The following is a 19,480-nucleotide window of genomic DNA, read 5'->3' on the forward strand; positions in this document are numbered from 1 at the left end:
CTTCCTTCCTTCCTTCCTTCCTTCCTTCCTTCCTTCCTTCCTTCCTTCCTTCCTTCCTTCCCTCCCCTCCCCTCCTTTGGCCACCAATTTTGATCCAATTCTCTCTCTCTCTCTCTCTCTTTCTCTCTCTCTCTCTCACACACACACGTTCTTTGGGGGGGGTTGAATTACTCTGCCTCACTGCGCAAAGTCGGCTCAGCATGTGTTTGGCCCCCGCTTACGCCGAATCAAATCCGCAGCCGGCGGGACCAGGGGGTTGCATTTCAAAGCCGCCAGTCCTCTTGCTTCTTCTCCTTCACCGGCAAAGCTCCCGCTGGTGCCCCCGCCCATGACAGCGGTGGTGGTGCCTCCCCCTCCGCTCGGAGCACCTCAGCTGGGCTCTGGGTTATCCCTGCCGTCGCCTCCACCTCTGCCGCTTTGCTTTCCTACTAGCTCCCGCGGCCTCAAAAGCACGGCAGAGGAGCAAGGGGGAGGGATAACGCGGGGGCCAGCTCAGGTGCTCCGCGTGGAGGGAGAGGCACCACTGCCACGGGCAGCTCATCAAAACAAGTCTGGGGAGGTCCTTTGCGGGCGGCAAGTTCTAGCCGCCTGCAAAGGACTTCCCCACATTTGCTTTGGTAGAAATCTCTGCGCAGCAGTTAGAAACTGCTGCGCGGGGGTTTCGAGCCACATGTGTGGCCGCGCAGCCGCGCACCTTAGAGGGAACAGTGCATACGGTATTTATTTAGTCTACCCGTAGCCCTCGAGTTAGGGCCACAATTAAGTCCAAACTTTCTGCCGTTAAATGAGACAGTTAAGCGAATTTTGCTCCGTTTTGCAACCTGCCTCGCCCCCATTGTTAAGTGAAGCACTGCAGTGGGGAAGTTGGTAACATGGTTGTTAAGTGAATCTGACTTCCCCATTCACTTGGCTGGTGAGAAGGTCGCAAAAGGGGATCGTGTGACACCTCCCGCCCCCCAGGACACAGTGACCGGCATAATTTTGCCAAGCGGTTGAATCACATCACATGACCCTAGGGATGCTGCAACGGTCGTAAGTGTGGGAAAACTATCATAAGTCTCTTTTTTCAGTACCTGTTCTGACCGAGGCTTCCCGAGAGCCTGAAGCAAACTCCTTGTCTCAACAAAAACCCCTTTTATTAATTTGTTGTGAATTCTGCTCCTTCACATCCAGCAAAGTCTTTCAAAGGAGGATTTATGGTCACAGAACTTATCTGGCTTGGAGAGCTGCCACGCCGATCTCTGCAAAATGTGGCCAGGAGTCTCGGAGAGTCACGAACCAATGAAATGAACTAATTGTCTCTCCTGCAAACTCCACTCCCCTTTCGCTCCTCTTTTATTCCCTCTGGGAGGGGCCATTCACTGTCCACCTATGGCCTTACTCCCAAGTCAACCCCTGTTCTTTAGCTCTTCCCTTCGTCTGGCAGCTCTGCGCATGCGCACACTGGGAACAGGCTCCAGGACTGGCCCATCTTCCTCCCCAACTTCCTCACTGTCCGAATCTGCTGCCAGCTCTACTGGCCATGACAGTGCTTCTATAACTTTGAATGGTCATTAAATGAATTGTTGTAAGTCGAGGACTACTTGTTAAGCAAAAATTTGTTATAAGCTGCTGAGAGTCGCCTTGTGGTGAGATGGATGGCGAACAAATTTAATAAATCATAAGAATAAAAATATCCAACCATTTGGAGTTGCATTGTATGCTGAGCCACATCAAAACGAACCAGGGTTACAATTAACCAACCTCGGCCTGCAGCGCAAACTTTTTGCTTTGCTTAGCTAAATGAGAACGGCCGTGGGTTTTGCGACAGCTTGTGTAAGGTCTGAGTAACAGCGGTCAGAAAATCCCCAGGCTGCCCCTTCTCCGATCGGCCTCACCTCCTCTGATGTTGCCGCTCCTCCTCGGAGATGCAGAAAGAGAAGCACCGCTTGTGCCTAGTCCTCATGAGGTATCGCCGGCTGTTATCAGTGGTCTGAGGGATTTCGAACTCATCCTGGTCTGGAGAAGGAAGGAAGGAAGGAAATTTAGGCTCCTCACACACCAAATTTAGATTTGCACAAGGCACTGGCGTTAGTGAATGATTTAATTAGCAGATTAACAGAGTTGGAAGGGACCTTGGAGGTCATCTAGTCCAACCCCCTTGCCCAATCAGGAGACACTACACCATTTCTGACAGAGGGCAGTCCAGTCTCTTCTTGAAAGCTTCCAGGGATGAAGCTCCCACAACTTCTGAAGGCAACTTCTGTTCCATGGGTTGATTGTTCTCCCTGTCAGAAAATTCCTCCTTATTTCCAGGTTGAATCTCTCCTTGGTCAGTTTCCATCCATTGTTCCTTCTCTGGCTTTCGGGGGCTTTGGAAAATAGCTTGACCCCCTTCCTCCTCTCTGGGGCAGCCTCTCAAATATTGGAAGATGCTCTCCTGTCTCCCCTGGTCCTTCTCTTCCCTAGACTAGCCAGGCCCAGTTCCTGCAACCGTCCATCGTCTGTTTGAGCCTCCAGCCCCCTCATCATCCTGGTTGCTCTTCTCTGCCCTCTTTCTAGAGTCTCAACCTCTTTTTTATAGCATGGTGACTAAAACTGGATCCAGTACTCTAGGTGTGGCCTTACTAACGCTTTACAGAGCGGTAGTAGCACCTTTTGGCTAGTTGGTTAGTCTCAAATACAATGCAATGTGATAACTTCTCATTGCACTTTTATTGTGAACTTTAAAAGTATAAAAAGAGATGGTCCTTGACTTACGACCACAACTGAGCCCCCAAATTTCCATTGCTAAGTGAGACGTTAGTTAAATGAGTTTGGCCCCATTTTACCTTTCTTGCCACAGTTGCTAAGCAAATCACTGCAGTTGATAAGTTACTTGCCTGGTCGTTAAGTGAATCTGGCTTCCCCATGACCCCGGGACATTGCGACCATCATAAATATGAAACCAGCTTCCAAGCATCCAAATATAAACCACATGACCAACAATGGTCGTAAGTGTACAAAACGGTCGTAAGTCAGATTTTTCAGTGCTGTTGTAGCTTTGAACAGTCACCAAAGAACTGCTGCAAATGTGTGTGTGTGTGTGTGTGTATGTATGGATGGATGTATGTATGTGTGTATGTATATGTGTGTGTGTGTGTGTTGTATTTGTGCTGATAAATAAATAAAGGGAGACTAGTATAGATCTATTTCAAGCTATTTAGCTCTCATCAGCTAGCCGTAACCTTGCTGGGATTTGAACCTGTGCTGTATTACATATTAAGCAGTTGTGTTAACCACTAAGCCACAAGGTTCTCCTCATCAGCTGAGCCAGGGAAGTAGGTATGTATGTGGTGTCACAACACCTGGTATGCCCAAATATGGGAGGAAGCAGACCACTGTTCCCTCTAAGTTGCGCGGCTGCGCGACCGCGCACGTGAAAAGAAACCCCCGCGCAGCAGTTTCTAACTGCCGCGCAGAGATTTCTGTAAAGCAAATGTGGGGAAGTCCTTTGCAGGCGGCTACAACTGGCTGCCTGCAAAGGACCTCCCCAGATTTGTTTTGAAGAGCACGGCTCTTGAAAGGGGGATTCCTTCCTGCGAGACCCCGTCCAGAAAATGCAGGGAGAGGTAGCGGAGACCCGGGGCTGCTTCTCCTGCGTCCGCTGGGACTGGGAAGGGGTGGGAAGAGCGGCAGGGCTGGCGGTGGCCGGCGGTGGCAGGCTGGTTCACCTCCTCCTCCTCCAACAGCACTGCCGGATTTCCGCCCAACGCTGCGGGGGCGCCAGCGGGAGCATTGGCGGCTTCACTTCAGCTGCAGTGCTGGACAGCAAATGTGTTTGGTGCTGTTGGAGGAGGAGGAGGCGGCAGCAATAGCACCTGAGGAGTGAGGACAGGACAAGAAGCAATGGAAACTTGTCAGAAGGAGACTCAAGCTGGAAATAAGGAGAAATTTGACAGTAAGAACAATTAAAATCAATGGAATCTTAATTCATTTGCTACAGGTTTTCAAAAGACTGGACGGCCATTTGTCTCAGATGATATAAAGACTCCTGCCTTGGACAAGGGGCTGGACTAGAAGACCTCCAGTATCCCTTCTGATTCTATGATTTTAAAAACCACAAGCTTTTTACAGCTCGCTTGCAACTTTACCAAATTTAATTCAGCCATTTCCTTTTGTTATTAAATGGGTATTGCTAGTTCAATGCATATGCGCTCCACTTTTAAGATGCTGAAAAAATCCCCATGACCGGCAACAAAATTCATTCTTCCACTCTTATCTTGCCCTAACTTCTGAAATCCTGAAATATAGATCTATAAAATTTAGTGAAAATATTGCTATCTATTTTAATACAGAACTCGTAAAACAGATTGGGACAAATGATATTAGTGCTCTGGGATAATAGCAGGTTTACTCTATTTGGATTTTCAGATAAAAGATATCTTTTGTGCTAAGTTCTAACAATGTAGTTCTCTAATGTAACTATGAAACAGTCCAAATATATAATTCCCCTCAGGGAGGAATTCTGGGAGTTGAAGTCCACAAGTCTTAAAGCTGTCACGTTTGAAGACCCCTGGGGTTTTTTTCCCCTAAAGGGTTAGGGGTGCAAGGGTCTTGTAACAACAGCTTTAAGACTTGCGTGCTTCAAATGCCAGAATTTCTGAGCCAACATTTTGGTTGCTAAGCAGGAGCGTTGTTAAGTGATACTGATATTATATAACACTTTTAATTAAGCGGGTACCTTGAATAAACATAACTTTGAGTTTCAAATAATACTGATTTTGTTGTTGTCTTAGGTGACATCTGTGAAAAAAATTCAGGTGCTCAGGCATGAAAATATGCCGCTCAAACACTATACTTTTCTGCTCACACTGAAAAAAAATTAGAGGGAACATTGAAGCAGACTGCTTCCATTCGCTGTCTATCGGCTCGTCACAAGAGACCAAGAGAACTTTACTGGGATACCTTTACTGGATGGTCTCTTGTGACGAGCCGATAGACAGAGAATGGAAGCAGTAGACTTCCTCTCATATTTGGGCATACCAGGGGTTGTGACACTAAATAAATACATACATACATACATACATACATATACTGGTTTCATTTTAATGTAAGCTGCTCAGCGAGATGGATAGCAAGCAAATTTAATAAATAAACCTGCAGATTCCCAAAATAATCACACTTAAAGCTAAGTTGGACTGTTGTGGGAATGCAGCCTCGAATTCCCTCCGCAAAGTCCTGGGTTTCGTGCTTTACCTGCTTGGAGGCCCCTCCTTACCTGCGGCTTTGTTCCCGAGGTAGGTCAGCCGGACTTTTTCGCTGCCAAAGGTGCACAAGGAGCCCTCGGGATTCAGTGCGCGCACCTGAGCGGAGGAAACAGGGATGAGCCAGGGTGGTTAGAGTGCAGTCCTTCAGGCTAACTCTGCTGACTGCCTGCAGTTTGGCAGTTCAAATCCCAACAGGCTCAAGGTTGACACAGACCGCCATCCTTCCGAGGTTGTAAAATGAGGACCTAGATTGTTGACTCTGTAAACCGCTTAGAGCGGGCTGTAAAAGCACTGTGGAGCTGTATATAAGTCTAAGTGCTATTGCCTTTCCTTCCTTCCTTCCTTCCTTCCTTCCTTTCTCCCTCCCTCCCTCCCTCCCTCCCTCCCTCCCTCCCTTCCTTCCTTGTTAGAATGCAATATTACAGGCTAATTCTGCCGCCTGCCAGCAGTTCGATCCTGATCGGCTCAAGGTTGATTCAACCTTCTGTCCTTCCAAGTAGGGTAAAATGAGGACCGAGCACTGTGAAGCTGTATACGAGTCTAAGTGCTATTGCTCTTCCTTCCTTCCTTCCTTCCTTCCTTCCTTCCTTCCTTCCTTCCTTCCTTCATTCATTCCTTCCTTCATTCCTTCATTCGAACATGGTGCACCTTTTTCAGACAGATAGTCTGAATCCACTCCGCCTTCCGGACGTCAAAGATATCGAGGCTGTTTTCGCTGAATACAGACAAATAAGGAGCATTGTAACCTAAAACAGGAAAGAGCGCAGGGTTAATGCCGGTGTGCCAAGCATGCCCCTCATGCCGGCGGCCACCCACATCCTCCCGCAATCCTGCCGATTATGCTGCGATCGGCTTCATGCTGGTTTACCAAATAAGCCACCACGGGCTGGGCTTTGTAGCCAAGGGGCCATGCCCAGGGGTGGGTTCCGGCGGCTGCTACTGCCGGTTCGCCTTGCGCATGTGTGTGCTTGATGCGTGATTGATACATGCCTTGATGCGTGCTCCACGTGCATGCACAGTACTAAAAAATACTTCTGTGCATGCGCAGAAGTAAAAAACAAGACGGCAGTGCCTATGGCACCACGAAGAGAACCGGTTCAGGGGTGTGGCAGGCCAAGTTACTACCTATTTGGCTGAACCGGTCTGTACTGGCAGGAACCTACTTCTGGCCACGCCTCATTAAATTAGAATTACAAATATTGGAGTAGAATTCATATTCTAATACAGAAGATTCGTAAAAGTGAATATAAAGATAAAACCAGAAACTTTTCTTTGGGGTTTAATGGAAAAAGACTTTTGGGGGAAACTTTGATATTATATATGTTGATGGCGGCAAGATTACGTCACGCACAAAAACGGAAGGGCATTTCGATTGGCCCAAGGGACGAATGGCTGCAAAAGCTGATGGAGTTAGCAGAGATGGATAAATTGACTGCTTTGATCAGAGAAAAACAATAATTACTTTTGATTGCACTTGGAAACCACTTCTGGACTTTGTGCTCGAGGTGGGAAAAAATTATGAAACTTTGATTTTGAGTTTTACCGATTAGATAGATTTATTAAGAGCGAAATGGCTAATTTATGCTATTATGTAAAAATAGAAAGTTGAGGTTGGATGTTAGTATCTTGTTTTACTGCATCAAAAAGGAATCGGAAGTCACCGCCTTTTCTTCTTTTCTGCACTCTTCCCTTTCCCTTTCCTATTTTTCCTACTGAAAATAGAATAGAATAGTATAGGATAGAATAACAGAAGTTGGAAGGGACCTTGGAGGTCTTCTAGTCCAACCCCCTATTCAAGCAGGAAAACTGACCTACACAGATAAGTGACTATCTAGTCTCTTCTTAAAATGACCAGTGATGGAGCACCCACAATTTCTAGTGGCAAACTGTTCCACTGGTTCTGTTTGCTGTGAGCGTGTTACTTGGAACCCTGATAGAGCCCAGTGGCAAACACAGGCCCCACCAGAATGGACGGACCACCGCACCCTTCGTACCCAGCCAAAGCCCCCACCCTCCTCCAAATTTGCGACCCACTCACAGCAGCTGAGAGGAGTGGCTGGCCACATCAGCTCTTGGGCACGGCTGCGGTGTCAGTGCGGGTCCACGTAGAGGCCGAAACCGCTGAAGCACAAGATGAATTCGCTCAGGCTGACCTCCACGGCTTTCAGCGCTTCCATCTGGGCCACAGCATTCGCCCGAACGTCGTCCGCGTGGGGCAGACTGACTGGAGATCCTTCGTTGAGCAGAGGGTAGAGGGAGAAGCCGGACGGGTAGCCCACGCAGAGCCGGTCCCCCAATACATCCAGGCACTGGACGTATCCTGGCGCTTGGATCTCCTTGATACGGCGGTGGGGCGGGTGCGTGGCCGTCAGCTGGAAGCACAGCACCTGCCGTTTGCAGGCCACACACAGCACGGGGGTCATGCCGCGGCAGATCAGCCCCACGGCCACCGCTTGGCAGTCTTCGGCCTCCACCACCTTGGTTCCCTGCGCCTTGGGGGTCTCCAGCTCTGCCCACGAGAAGATGCGCAGCCCATGGTTCTTGACGCAGAGCACGGACAGCAGCTGAGCTTCGGGGGAGACCAGCAGCAGCTGCACCCGCCGGCAGTCGCCCACCCGCAGCACATCTGGAGGGGAAGCGAAGCTCATGGTCAGGGCTTGGCAGTTGCAGCCCCCACAAAGCTCTCCAGCCACAATAGCGGGAAATCAGGAGCAGGAAAATTGTGATGTGAACATTAGGATGTGCTGTTTTCACACTTATGACCATTGCAACTTCGTGATCAAAATTCGGCCACTTGGCAATTGACTCATATTTATGACCGTTGCAGTGGGGGGAGGGGTTAATGTGATCCCCATTTGCGATCTGACTAGCAGGGGAGTCGGATTAATTTAACGTCCATTTTACTAACTGAACAACTGTAACGATTCACTGATCGTAAAATGGGGCAAAATTCACTTAACAACTGGAGAGAGAGGGGGGAGGGAGGGAGAGAGAGAGAGGGAGGGAGGGAGAGTGAACTGCTCACCGTTTGTCCTGAGATTAACGAGAAAAAGTCCGTAATCCGTACCCAGAGTAAGCCTTTCCCGGTCTGTAAAAAAAAAGACACACTGTCACAATTAGTGTAGACCGGGGTCCTCCAACCCCTAGGCTGCGATACTGAGGCATGGTCCATTCAGAACCGGACTGCACAAGCAGTGGGCGAACACGGGAAGTTCCGTTTGCATGAGTGGTGCACGCTCGTGTTTGAGTGGGAATGTCCGATCCCTAAAAGTGACACTGCCATTCAATTGGGAGGAGGGGGGCCTTGGAGTCGATTTATTAGCAGTTCCAGTGACAACTGACATTTTACAACTGGTTTCGAAGCACCCTGAGATCCCATCACCTTTTGGGGGGAATGTTTATGATGGCCATGTGGGACGGTCCACTTTAATGTCTAACCAGGAAGATGGGAATTTGGTTCTCAGGGCGGTTGATAAAGGAACCATCTTCACACTTGTGTATTGGCTAAAATCTGCATTCCGACTAATGGGAGGGGTCTCGACTGCTTTAATTCCACTTGCATTGCCTAAGGGGATTCAGACGTTGCTTTGAACTTATTGTTTTCACTTCGGCTTAAAAAAAGCTTCCTTTTGAAATGCTCCGTTTCAAGAGTCTTCGCTTTCTTAAGCTAGAAGGAGAGGCGATCCTTACAGGGAAGCTCCATTTCTGCAAGTGGCATTCATGTGCACCCGCTGGAGCTGTGCACAAGAGTGCACACAACCACTGCTTGCACACAACCATTTGCACCACCACCCCCCGTGATGGGTTCCGGATCCCGTTGCAACCAGTACGCTGCTACACGGCCCGGCGTCCACCATGTGCCTGCGCGTAGCACACGGATGCATACTTACAGCCCACGATGCTTCAGCTGCTGGGCGGAGCATCGCGCAGATGCCGTATGCTCCGTGAGCATGCGCAAAAGCCTCGATCAGCTCAAATACAGGCAGGGAGGGCGGGTGGCTGGGCCGGAACAGTACCTGGTGCCCCCAGAAGGCCCCAGTATGCCCGTACTGAGGTGTACCGGTTGTATCTCATCACTGGCCCCCACCCACCCACAGTGCTGACCCATAAAACTGGGAAGGTTGGAGACCCTTTCGTGCACTCCACCGCAAATCAAGGCCACTGTCCCTGCTCCAGAAACTGGGGGAGCAGACCAGACCTGTTGGGAGTATACTCCTAGTGTTGGGTAGGCAATATAGATTTGTATACAATAACAAATGGTCGATGTTGCTTTAAATGAGTGAATGTACTTATCAGCTGTGATTAACTTTGCAATAAGAGGGAGTCAGGAAAGCTCACTCCCTCTCTCTGCTTGATACTACTTACTCGCTTGATGGCTGGAACGTGAACTGCAACTGTAAGCAATTGTTTGTTCTTTGAATTGTGTTTGGACGAATATCTACTATCACTGCTTGTGAAGCTATTAGTAGTAATAAAGCTACTTGTTTTTACTGACAGTGTCTGAGACTCTATTCGTGTGTTTTCTACTACTAGCAACGTTCCTTTTCTCTCGGTGTACATTCCGCTGCACTACTTTCTGTCTCCGAACGGAGAGACCCCTAACAAGACCCACCCACTCCGATCTCCCAGAACCGTAATTTCAGGAAGCACCTATGATTGCGGCCGAGAGGGCGTGGGGGATGAAGGGCAGCCCGTTGTCGTAGGCCTCCTTCAGCATGTAGACTGCGCGGTCGCAGTGCCGGTTCTGTCACAGCAGCTGCTGCAGCTCGCTCAGCACCTGGGTCCACCTCTGCATCTCCGCCTCGCTGTCGGCCAGGAAGAGCACGGAGCTGGTGGTGGGAGGGCAGGAGAGCTGAGTGGACGTCACCTGCGGAAGGAATGGGGTAAGTGAGCAGGATGCCAGCCGGTGCCCGGCAATGCTCCAAGCCGCACCCCTCCCAAACCGGCTGTAGTAATTTGAGATCTGACTCCGCCGACAGCATGCGTGGAATCCCCCCCCCCCATTCTGTCCCCATGACGGCACTGAGAGTTGACACCCCTTTTTATAACAGGTCTTTTTATTCACAAGGATAAACAAAAAAACCCAACATAATTAGTCCCAACAAACCAAGTTAATCCAAGAAATCCAAATTGCTGTATACTGAAAACGAGCGGTTGTTCATTTCCTATTTATTTCCTCCTATTTATTTCCCAGCCAGGGAGGGACTGGATAGTGTCTGCGTCTGCTTTTCCCTGAGAGCCGTCTTATTCCTTTCCTTTGCTCTCCTCTCCTCTTTGCACATAAGCACATCTGGGCCCCATCTGTTCCTCCCCCTCCCTCAGCTCAGGCCCTGAAGGCAGCTGCCTCTCCACCTGGGGGAGGACGGAAGGCCCCGGCTCTGCCTCCCCCTCCTCCTTGCCTGGCTCTGCTGCTACCTCTGGCAGCCGACGGGCCATGATAGGTTTTTGTTTGTTCCTATAGAAATGGCTAGTAAAAATTTTGGGGAACAAACTTAAAAATGACTGCTTAAAAAAAGTTGACTGGCGGTGAAATACAAAAAAGAAAAAATTATGTTGATGAAATACAAAAAAGAAATCCAATATTTAATACTACATATACTTACAGCGGCAAGGATCACCTTCGCCCAGAAATAGAAAAACAAACTAACCCCAAATGAAGATGAAATAATAAGAAAGATTATGGACTGTGCTGAAATGGATAAATTAACGAAAGAAATACAGGGAAAGAAAGAATCAGAATTCTACCAGATATGGGATAAATGGTACAGGTGGATGGAGGAAAGAAACAAAAATCAATGATAGAATTTAACAATACTCAAAAATAATAGTTATGAGTAAATAAGAGGGTTAAGAATGGTGAAATCCAAATGAAATACGATAGAAGGGGAAATAATATAAGGTGAGCGATATCGATTGATGATTGCTAAGATAAAAAACAGGAAGTTCCTGTTCGCACTGTATTGTATAAATGTGGTGTACGTCTAATGTTTGTGTGTGTGTATTTTACATGCTTGTTAATAAAAATCTTTAAAAAAAAGTTGACTGGCTAACTTACCTCCAAATCAAAACTAAATACAATAATGATACTAAATTATATAACGTCGAAACACAACCACACGAATTGAATAAAATTATTCAAAGCGCAGATAGAAAGATGATAGGGAGAATATATAAATTTCTCCTGAAGTATAAAATGGAAGAGGAAATTGTGAAAGAACAAATGATAAAATGGGCACAGAACTTTGACTATAATATTGAATTAGACAAATGGGAAAAATTTTGGGGAACAAACTTTAAAATGACACTATCAGTTGCGTACACAGAAAACCAGTGCAAAATGTTTTACAGATGGCACCTGGCACCAACAAGGTTAGCTAAAATCTTAACAAATACTTCCCCAAAATGTTGGAAATGCGAATCAATACACGGAATATATTACCATTTATGGTGGACCTGTGAGGAGGCTAAAAAATTTTGGGAAAGGATCAAAAATTGGCTGGAGGCAATAATAGGGGTTAAAATAGAATGGAAACTGGAAGTTTTTTTTAATTAGGAATAATGTCTGCGAAATACAAAAAAGAAATCCAGTATTTAATATTACATATAATTACAGCGGAAAGGATTGCCTTTGCCCAGCAATGGAAAAACAAATTAACTCCAAGCGAAGATGAAATAATAAGAAAGGTTATGGATTGTGCTGAAATGGACAAACTAACTAAAGAAATCCAGGGAAAAGAAGAATCAGAATTCTACCAGATATGGGATAAATGGTAAAGGTGGATGGAGGAAAGAAACAAAAATCAATGGAAGAATATAACAAAACTCATAAATAATAAAGTTATGAGTAAAATAAGAGGGTTAAGAATGGTGAAATCCAAATGAAATACAATAGAAGGGGAAATAATATAAGGTGAGCGGTATCAATTGATGATTGCTATTAGAAAGAACAGGAAGCTCCTGTTCGTATTGTATTGTGTAAATGTGGTGTACGTCTAAGTTGTGTGTGTGTGTATTTTACATATTTGTTAATTAAAAAGAGAAAAGAAATGGCTACAATAGTTCATTTAGCGATTGTTCAAAGTAACAACGGCACTGAAAAAAGTGACTTATGACCATTTACGACATTTACGACCATTGCAGCCTCTCCATGGATACACAATTGAAATTAGGATGCTGGCGGCCACTGACTCGTATTTATGACAGCTGCCGTACCCTTTTGTGACCTTCTGGCGAGCAAAGTCAATGGGGAAGTCAGATTCACTTAACAACCGTGTTACTAACTTCACAACAGCAGGGATTCACTCAACAACTGCGGCGAGAAAGATCGTAAAGTGAGTCAAAACTCAAACGATTCGCTTAGCAACAGAAATTTGAGGCTCCACTGACTACCTACATATAGCATCTTGCAAAAGTAAAAAAGATGAGGTAAACGTATTCTACTGGGCTCACAAGAGTCCGAAGTCAATGCTTTTTCTTCTTCTTCTTTTTCCATTTTCCCGTACACTTTTTCCTCTTCCCCTTTCCCTCCCCTACTTCCCGATTATTTTCATTTTTCTTGGTATTCGATTTTTGGATAAACTAATAAAAAATTGAATGTCAAAAAAACCCAGTTGGGGCTTTGAACACATCCTTGTCGCCACCGTATAGGCTTTTATTTATTTTTTTCAGCGTACTGCCTTCAGACATTTTCAAATCCTGATTTTTCAGAGGCTCTTTTCCCACAAACCTGGCACAGACCCCCCCTTTTTTGAGCTTTAGTCCTGGGAAGCCCCCCTTGGGACTCAGCAGCTGCCCCACATGGAGAAACCACAGTTTAGAACAGTGTTTCTCAACCTTGGCCCACCTGAAGATGCGTGGACTTCAACTCCCAGAATTCCCCAGCCAGCGAATGGGAGTTGAAGTCCACGCATCTTCAGGTGGGCCAAGGTTGAGAAACACTGGTTTAGAATCTGTGCTCTCTTTGCAAGTGAGCTGGGAGACCCTCAAAGGCCACTCAACAGGACTCGTTCATTGCTCTGAGATCTTGCACTAACCACAACTCGAAGGTCCCCATTGGGTACCAGACAAAGGCATTCCCATTCCGGATGTTTCCTGTCCCTTCTGGTTCTTACCCGGAAGATACAAGGCACATCTTTATTGTTGGCGTGGATGACATCGGAAGCCAGGACAGGAGCCACGGAAAACTGCTCATCCCTGTCAAAATGAGTAAGAAAAAAATTGTACCCAGTTCCTCATGAGGAGTGATTAAGAATAACAGTATAATAGTTCGAAAGGGACCCTGGAGGTCTTCTAGTCCAACCCCTGCTCAAGCAGGAGACCTTGTGCCATTTTGGACAAATGGCTGTCCAGTCTCTTCTTGAAAACCTCCAGTGAGGAAGCACGCACAACTTCATAAGATAAGTCATTTCACTGATTAATTCTTCCCACGGTTAGAAAATTCCTCCTCAGTTCTAAGTTGCTTCTCTCCTTGATTAGTTTCCACCCATTGCTCCTTGTCCTGCCTTCAGGTGCTTTGGAGAATAGTTTGACTCCCTCTTCTTTGTGGCAGCCCCCGAGATATTGGAAGACTGCTATCATGTCTCCCCTGGTCCTACTTTTCATTAAACTAGACATGCCCAGTTCTTGCAACCGATCTTCATATGTTTTAGCCTCCAGTCCCCTAATCCTCTTTGTTGCTCTTCTCTGCACTCTTTCTAGAGTCCCAACATCTTTTTAGTATCAATGAGTAGAGAAAATGTCTAAGTGTAATATCATAGAGGTTGGGAACTTCCATCCCAGGAGCCTAATGTGGCCCATCAATCTGATCCAAACCTCAGATTCCTCTAAAGCCACTCTACGCATCATTGCTGGGTTTGCCTAAGATATCTAAGAAGGCTGCCAACGATCTAACCCAGAGCTTCTCAAATTTGGCAACTTGAAAATGCGTGTGCTTTAACTCCCAGAATGCTTTAAGAGGGGTGGACTCCCACTCCCAGAATCCCCCAGCCAGCATGTTTTAAGAGAGATGGACTTCAACTCCCAGAATCTCCCAGCCAGCAGGTTTTAAGACGGGAGGACTTCAACTCCCCGAATTCCCCAACTAGCATGCTTTAAGAAGAGTGGACTTCCACTCCTAGAATCCCCCAGCCAGCATGCTTTAAGAGGGGTGGACTTCAACTCCCAGAATCCCCCAGCCAGGATATACTCACCGCATATCTGTGACATGCATGACACCCGGTGAGATCTTCCCTTCCGAGGCATCGAAGAGAAAAATCTTAAAGTCACTGACCACCACGAAGGCCTTCTGCCAGCCCTTCCTCACCCCGGAGGGTTTGGGCACCTTGGGATAAAAAGAGAAACAGGCAAACTCGTTTTCGCCAGAGAAGCAGCTTCGAGTCCAGGAAATATTTTCATTCCTGCAGGGCAGGAGATCCACTCAGAGCATGGGACGTAGAATAACAAGGCGGGAAGGGACCTTGGACGTCATCTAGTCTAACCTCATACCCAAGGCAGGAGACCCTTTGCCATTTCGGACTAATGGATGTCCACTAATTTCTTTAAAAGCCTCCGGTGTTGGAGCACCCGTATCTTCCGGAGGCAATTGATTAATTGTTCTCACCGTCAGGAAATTTCTCGTTAGTTCCAATTGGATCTCTCTCTAACCATCTTCCACCTGTTACATCCTAGGCCAGTGATGGCGATCTTTTTTAGCACCAAGTGCTCAAACTGGAACATGCTTCCATGTGCATGTTTGCGTGTGCCAGGGCACCAGAAACCCCAAACACCAGCTAGCTGGTGTGCGCATGCCTGTTTTGGGGCCATTTTTGGCTGTTCTCAGGGTGTAATTGGCCAGGAAACAACCAAAAAACAGCCTGAAAAATGGCCTGGTTTTTGGCTGTTTTTCATGCTGGTTTTTTGACCATTTTCATGCTGTTTATTTGGGCTGTTTTCATGCTGTTTATTTGGTCCATTTTCATGCTGTTTTGGGGGAGCATTTTCATGCCGTTTTTCGGGCCGTTTTCTGGCACTCTTTCACCCATGAAGACCAGCTGGCGTGTGTGCCCCGGAAACCACATGTGCCCACAGAGAGGTATTTGCATGACAGCCCTGGCACGCATGCCATAGGTTCGCCATCACAGCCCTATGCCAGTGGTTCCCAAACTTGGCAACTTTAAGACTTGTGGACTTCAACTCCCAGAAGCTCTGCTGGCTGGAGAATTCTGGGAGTTGAAGTCCACAAGTCTTAAAGTTGCCAAGTTTGGGAACCACTGCCCTATGCTATCACTTCATATTTAGTCTGGAAAAGATTTATTCCCATCTTGCTCATTTTTTTCTAATTCATAATCCAGCTTCCAGCCTCGGATCTCTTAGTGGTGTCCCATCCAGGCTCTAACCCAGCCCACCCCTTAGCTTTTTTTTTTTCCACGGTCAAGCAAACTTTGAATTACAATCCTGAAGTTGGACGACAACTGCCATTCCCAAGATCTGCCCTACGCAACAAACTTGAGTCTCTTACTGTTCTGTCCCAAGCCTCTACAATATATATGGACGCAGACTTGGCTGTCTGCCACAACTAAGGAGGGAGATAAGGAACCCCTTGGCTGGGAGCCCAGAAAGCTATCTCTATGAAACAATCTTCTCCCAATCTTTCTCTATGGCTGGATCAGTAAATTGTTGTTTTCTGCAAAATTCTTCTCTCGTTGCCCCACCTATAAGCTCTCCGGGAGGGGCCAATCAGTAGCCACCTGTCCCTATTTCCTTCTGTGAGCCTTTTTCCAAAGCTGCTCCCTCCTCCTCGCAGCATACGTACGTCAGGGTCAGCCTCCCTCTGTTCTTCCTCACTGCTCCCTGACTCAGACGCCACCTGGTGGCCAACAGGCATCTCTAGTCCCTGCTCTGACTCCGAACACCCACCAGAGTCTTCCTCAGCCTCCAGGGCAGTCCCATCGTGGTCATCGCTGTCAGGTTCCACCAACAGCTCAGCCGGCCGCTGTTGGGTCACAACACTTACCGACAAATACCCCTCAAAGGCGGTGCCAGTTCCATTTACCGGATTCACCCCCAGGGTTTTCTGCAGCTGATCCGGGGGCATGGGGCAGATGGAGGCTCCGGCCGCACAGGACACGTGGCAGACAAAGTTGCAGGCTGAAGAAGAAGGGGGAAAAGCGAGAAAAAACGTTTTCTTGGTCTGTTTAAATTACTTAGCCCTTGCAGGAAGAGAGCTGTGTTGTCCTAGAGTGGCCAAAAATCAGGGGGAGGCTTGTAACCACTTTTCCAACCTCTCTTTCTCAACCTCACCAACTTTTAGAGGTGTGGACTTCAACTCCCAGAATTCCCCAGCCAGCCACTGTGTTGCTTGAAATGGCCCTTTAAGAGGTGTGGACTTCAACTCCCAGAATTCCCTAGTTAGTCACTGTGTTGCTTGAAATGGCCCTTTAAGAGGTGTGGACTTCAACTCCCAGAATTCCCCAGCCAGCCACTGTGTTGGTTGAAATGGCCCTTTAAGAGGTGTGGACTTCAACTCCCAGAATTCCCTATCATTTTAGTTGAGATTGCCCAAAGCCTTTTGATGTACATCATAGCTAAGCTGTAGGCGAAGAACCAGCTGGAGCAATCATTTCCCTGGCTTTTAATTAAGCTATGGTCTGTTCTCCTGCAATCAAGTTAAGTTTCTAGTCCTCATGCACCACAATGAAAACGTGCCAAACAGGAATGTAGAGAGATTGCCATGATAAGGGTCTGTGTTTTGGGGGGCCTCGGGAGTCATTCCCAACCTGCCCCCCCTTCCCTTGTCCCCCTCCTCCCCATGTACGGTGTCCCATAAGATGCCACTCACCCTCACACGCCAGGCCTTGGCGGACCAGGCCGAGCATCAGCGATGTACAACGCATGCACTTGGTGGGGGCCGAGAAGCTGTGGGTTTTGAAGCTGTGCGTTTTGGGCTAGGAAAAAAACAACAGGGAGAAAGTTTGCAGGATGCTTTCAGGTTAACAGATTAGCAGAGTTGGAAGGGACCTTGGAGGTCATCTAGCCCAAACCCCAGCCCAAGCAGGAGACCCTACACTCTTTCTGACAGAGGGCAGTCCAGTCTCTTCTTGAAAGCCTCCAGGGATGAAGCTCCCACCACCTCCGAAGGCAACTTCTGTTCTTTACAGATTAATAGACTTGGAAAGGACCTGGTAGGTCATCTAGTCCAACCCCATCCCCCCCCGCCCAAGCGGAGACCCTACACCATTTCTGGCAGATGGCAGTGCAGTCTCTTCTTGAAAGCCTCCAATATATATGTCTTTTCTTTGCAGAAAAAGGACAACAAACTTTTAAATTTCAAAAACTTTCACGATGAAGCCCTTAAGTCTTCACCTTAAGGGATGCCGAATGGCCACTCTCGCCAACGGGGGCTCCTGCCTGCATGAGAAAAACACAAAAGCGTAAGAAGAAGTTACGGGGAGCAGAAAACATAGAAATTGAAATACTTTGCGCTAACCTGGTTTCTGAGTTTTGCCCATATTTTTTTCCCAGGTTCAAGGGGGAATCTCTTCCCACTGTCCTCCGGCCCCACATCTAGCCCCAAGCCACGTTTTATCAATCCTTTGCTGATTGTTTTGGCGAAATCGTTTATTAAGCGATGCCAGCTGGACAGAGAATGAAGAAAAGGGGCCAGGGAGAAACACAACAGCCGTAGTTTTGGATAACTATATTGGTTTTAAAAAATACAAATACTGCCCAGTTGCCATCAGAGCACAAAGCATCCCTTGGCAGACCCCTCCCCCGACAGCACCCCAAGTTAACAGCACAAGGAAAAAGGGAGGGGCTTCTGGGGGGAGGGGAGAGCTTTCCGAGAAGGATGGAGAAAGAGCGTCCGGCTGGAGCAAAGACCCCTCCTCAATCAGTAAGCATCTGCACCAGGCAGGAGCAAGCAGTGGGCTGGTTTAGTTGGTGCCCCCTCCTCCTTTCCCACCCCCCCCCCAGTTTAAAGGCAGGCTTGCTCTCCCCACGAAGGAGGCAGGGCGCCCCTCAGCAGCCGGGGGTCTCCCTCCTGCCAGGGTTCCTGAGGAAAGAGCTTTCAAAAGGCGCCTCTCTCCAAGTGCAAACGAGATCAAGGGCAGGAGAAAAGGGGGGCTGGGGGGGACCCCCGAGGGATGCAGAAGTCAGAGGGACCAGAACTGGTTCCGACTGCAATCCCAGCTGGAAGCAATAGCAATAGCAGTAGACTTATATACCGCTTCATAGGCCTTTCAGGCCTCTCTAAGCGGTTTACAGAGAGTCAGCATATTGCCCCCAACAATCTGGGTCCTCATTTTACCCACCTCGGAAGGATGGAAGGCTGAGTCAACCCTGAGCCGGTGAGATTTGAACTGCTGACCTGCTGATCTAGCAGTAGCCTGCAGTGCTGCATTTAACCACTGCGCCACCTTGGCAGAGAGGCAAAGAACCATCTCCTCTGGGCCAACTGGGCAGGATAGGTTAGGGGGTGAGGCTCAGGATTGGCTCCCTCCGGGCATATGGGACGTACGTGAAGGGGGGCAGAGGAAGTCCAGGGGTGCCTCTAGACTAGAGGAACTCTGCAGCTCTTCCTCCTCCCTGGGAAGCCGTGCAGAGTCGGGGGAACCGTCATCCTTGGTGAGAAGTCCTTCCCCATAGGAGGGTCCACCGTTTCCCAGCAAATTCTCAAAGGGGGAGAAGGGCCCAGAAGAGCCATCCAAAAGGACTCGGGGGGCAGGGATCCCATCCATGGATCCTCTGGGGTGGGGGGCAATGTTCCCTCTAATTTTTTTTCAGTGTGTGCGGAAAAGTAGAGTGTTTGAGGATTTTCATTCCTGAGCACCTGAATTTTTTTCACAGATTTCACCCAAGACAACAACGAAATCAGTGTTATTTGAAACTCAAAGTTATGTTTATTCAAGGTATTAGCTTAATTTAAAGTGTTATATAATATATAACTATATAATATATATAGTAAATTGAGGACTACTTTTATTCAAGTTCAATGGATGACTCTCTATGGGGAAAGGATCAAAACTTCCCTCTATCCACATTTTCCATACTATGAATTACTTTATATGCTTTATACTTCCCCCACTTACTATCCAATAGTCTGCAGTGATATTAGCAAGTTATGAATAAATTACCCATTGATGTAGATTAGCAATTGGGGTACATAAACCTATTATTTATTGAGTTGCACGTATACAACATTTATATATTGGATGGCTGTAAACTATATTTAACCATTTGTTTTTATATGATGATCCAAGAACTGGAACCATTTGCTG

The 19,480-nt window shown here is 47.5% G+C and overlaps 1 pseudogene across 1 annotated transcript in view; it reads right to left on the reverse strand.

Annotated features, from left to right (window-relative positions):
• Positions 1–18,964, reverse strand: part of LOC148042281 (serine/threonine-protein kinase MRCK gamma-like) — a 68,774-nt pseudogene extending 49,810 nt beyond the window's left edge. The window contains exons 1-11 of the transcript XR_015695223.1: positions 17,568–18,964; positions 17,044–17,149; positions 16,219–16,352; positions 14,417–14,547; positions 13,340–13,421; positions 9,879–10,095; positions 8,254–8,316; positions 7,267–7,854; positions 5,877–5,974; positions 5,240–5,324; positions 1,878–1,998 (exon numbers count right to left, since the gene is read on the reverse strand). The product of XR_015695223.1 is annotated as a serine/threonine-protein kinase MRCK gamma-like (transcript). The remainder of the gene's footprint in view (positions 1–1,877; positions 1,999–5,239; positions 5,325–5,876; positions 5,975–7,266; positions 7,855–8,253; positions 8,317–9,878; positions 10,096–13,339; positions 13,422–14,416; positions 14,548–16,218; positions 16,353–17,043; positions 17,150–17,567) is intronic.
• Between the last annotated feature and the right edge of the window lie 516 nt (positions 18,965–19,480).

The sequence above is a fragment of the Thamnophis sirtalis genome, unplaced genomic scaffold (assembly GCF_051295495.1).
Source record: "Thamnophis sirtalis isolate CommonGarterSnake01/CBP01778 unplaced genomic scaffold, rThaSir2_p1.2 scaffold_19, whole genome shotgun sequence".
In the NCBI taxonomy this organism is placed as follows: Eukaryota; Metazoa; Chordata; class Lepidosauria; order Squamata; family Natricidae; genus Thamnophis; species Thamnophis sirtalis.